Source organism: Tribolium castaneum, unplaced genomic scaffold, assembly GCF_031307605.1.
Source record: "Tribolium castaneum strain GA2 unplaced genomic scaffold, icTriCast1.1 ptg000027l, whole genome shotgun sequence".
NCBI lineage: Eukaryota > Metazoa > Arthropoda > Insecta > Coleoptera > Tenebrionidae > Tribolium > Tribolium castaneum.
Window position 1 is genome coordinate 65378 of NW_026986636.1, and position 3412 is coordinate 68789.

The window sequence follows — 3412 nt, forward strand, 5'->3', positions numbered from 1 at the left end:
TATGCAAAAATCATACAGAATTGGTGTATTGAGGGTTGCATTTTCAAAAATTATTTTTTTAATACGGCGTATTTTCCAACTCCTGAGTGGCGTACTTCGTGATAGTTATGCCAAAATAATACACATTTAGCATATTGAGGGTTGGATAATTTAAAAATGTTATTTTTTATAAAAGTGTATTTACACCATTGAACGGTGTACTTCGATACATTGAACGCTGTACTTCGTAGCAATCGGATGTTACTTTATTTGTATTAAACGCAAAATCGAACAAACGTCGTATTTCAAAGCAAAAATTATGAACAGCATACTTCGCGCCATTTGAACGCAGTATTTTGTGGGACGGCATACTTCGGGGACGGCGTACTTCGTGAGACATTTAAATGTCATACATCGTAGCAGTCGATCTGTCGAACTCTACTTCAGCTTCGACTTTTTTACTTTCCAATCAATATTTTTTTTCAAAGTCCGCGAACGCAATACTTCATGGCATTCGAACGCCGTACTTCGTGACTACCTATTGAGTGGCATACTTCGTGCAAGTTATGCAAAAATCATACAGAATTGGTGTATTGAGGGTTGCATTTTCTAAAATTATTTTTTTAATACGGCGTATTTTAAACTCCTGAGTGGCGTACTTCGTGATAGTTATGCCAAAATAATACACATTTAGCAAATTGAGGATTGCATAATTTAAAAATATTATTTTTTATAAAAGTGTATTTACACCATTGAACGGTGGACTTCGATACATTGAACGCTGTACTTCGTAGCAGTCGGATGTTACTTTATTTGTACTAAACGCAAAATCGGACAAACGTATTTCAAAGCAAAAATCATGAACAGCATACTTCGCGCCATTTGAACGCAGTATTTTGTGGGACGGCATATTTCGGAAACGGCGTACTTCGTGAGACATTTAAATGTCATACATCGTAGCAGTCGATCTGTCGAACTCTACTTCAGCTTCGACTTATTTAGTTTCCAATCAATATTTTTTTTCAGTCCGCGAACGCAATACTTCATGGCATTCAAACGCCGTATTTCGTGACTACCTATTGAGTGGCATACTTCCTGCAAGTTATGCAAAAATCATACAGAATTGGTGTATTGAGGGTTGCATTTTTAAAAATTATTTTTTTAATACGGCGTATTTTCCAACATCTGAGTGGCGTACTTCGTGATAGTTATGCCAAAATAATACACATTTAGCATATTGAGGGTTGGATAATTTAAAAATGTTATTTTTTATAAAAGTGTATTTACACCATTGAACGGTGTACTTCGATACATTGAACGCTGTACTTCGTAGCAGTCGGATGTTACTTTATTTGTATTAAACGCAAAATCGAACAAACATCGTATTTCAAAGCAAAAAGTATGAACAGCATACTTCGCGCCATTTGAACGCAGTATTTTCTGGGACGGCATACTTCGGGGACGGCGTACTTCGTGAGACATTTAAATGTCATACATCGTAGCAGTCGATCTGTCGAACTCTACTTCAGCTTCGACTTTTTTACTTTCCAATCAATATTTTTTTTCAAAGTCCGCGAACGCAATACTTCATGGCATTCGAACGCCGTACTTCGTGACTACCTATTGAGTGGCATACTTCGTGCAAGTTATGCAAAAATCATACAGAATTGGTGTATTGAGGGTTGCATTTTCTAAAATTATTTTTTTAATACGGCGTATTTTAAACTCCTGAGTGGCGTACTTCGTGATAGTTATGCCAAAATAATACACATTTAGCAAATTGAGGATTGCATAATTTAAAAATATTATTTTTTATAAAAGTGTATTTACACCATTGAACGGTGGACTTCGATACATTGAACGCTGTACTTCGTAGCAGTCGGATGTTACTTTATTTGTACTAAACGCAAAATCGGACAAACGTATTTCAAAGCAAAAATCATGAACAGCATACTTCGCGCCATTTGAACGCAGTATTTTGTGGGACGGCATATTTCGGAAACGGCGTACTTCGTGAGACATTTAAATGTCATACATCGTAGCAGTCGATCTGTCGAATTCTACTTCATCTTCGACTTATTTAGTTTCCAATCAATATTTTTTTTCAAAGTCCGCGAACGCAATACTTCATGGCATTCGAACGCTGTACTTCGTGACTACCTATTGAGTGGCATACTTCGTGCAAGTTATGCAAAAATCATACAGAATTGGTGTATTGAGGGTTGCATTTTCAAAAATTATTTTTTTAATACGGCGTATTTTCCAACTCCTGAGTGGCGTACTTCGTGATAGTTATGCCAAAATAATACACATTTAGCATATTGAGGGTTGGATAATTTAAAAATGTTATTTTTTATAAAAGTGTATTTACACCATTGAACGGTGTACTTCGATACATTGAACGCTGTACTTCGTAGCAATCGGATGTTACTTTATTTGTATTAAACGCAAAATCGAACAAACGTCGTATTTCAAAGCAAAAATTATGAACAGCATACTTCGCGCCATTTGAACGCAGTATTTTGTGGGACGGCATACTTCGGGGACGGCGTACTTCGTGAGACATTTAAATGTCAAACATCGTAGCAGTCGATCTGTCGAACTCTACTTCAGCTTCGACTTTTTTACTTTCCAATCAATATTTTTTTTCAAAGTCCGCGAACGCAATACTTCATGGCATTCGAACGCCGTACTTCGTGACTACCTATTGAGTGGCATACTTCGTGCAAGTTATGCAAAAATCATACAGAATTGGTGTATTGAGGGTTGCATTTTCTAAAATTATTTTTTTAATACGGCGTATTTTAAACTCCTGAGTGGCGTACTTCGTGATAGTTATGCCAAAATAATACACATTTAGCAAATTGAGGATTGCATAATTTAAAAATATTATTTTTTATAAAAGTGTATTTACACCATTGAACGGTGGACTTCGATACATTGAACGCTGTACTTCGTAGCAGTCGGATGTTACTTTATTTGTACTAAGCGCAAAATCGGACAAACGTATTTCAAAGCAAAAATCATGAACAGCATACTTCGCGCCATTTGAACGCAGTATTTTGTGGGACGGCATATTTCGGAAACGGCGTACTTCGTGAGACATTTAAATGTCATACATCGTAGCAGTCGATCTGTCGAACTCTACTTCAGCTTCGACTTATTTAGTTTCCAATCAATATTTTTTTTCAGTCCGCGAACGCAATACTTCATGGCATTCAAACGCCGTATTTCGTGACTACCTATTGAGTGGCATACTTCCTGCAAGTTATGCAAAAATCATACAGAATTGGTGTATTGAGGGTTGCATTTTTAAAAATTATTTTTTTAATACGGCGTATTTTCCAACATCTGAGTGGCGTACTTCGTGATAGTTATGCCAAAATAATACACATTTAGCATATTGAGGGTTGGATAATTTAAAAATGTTATT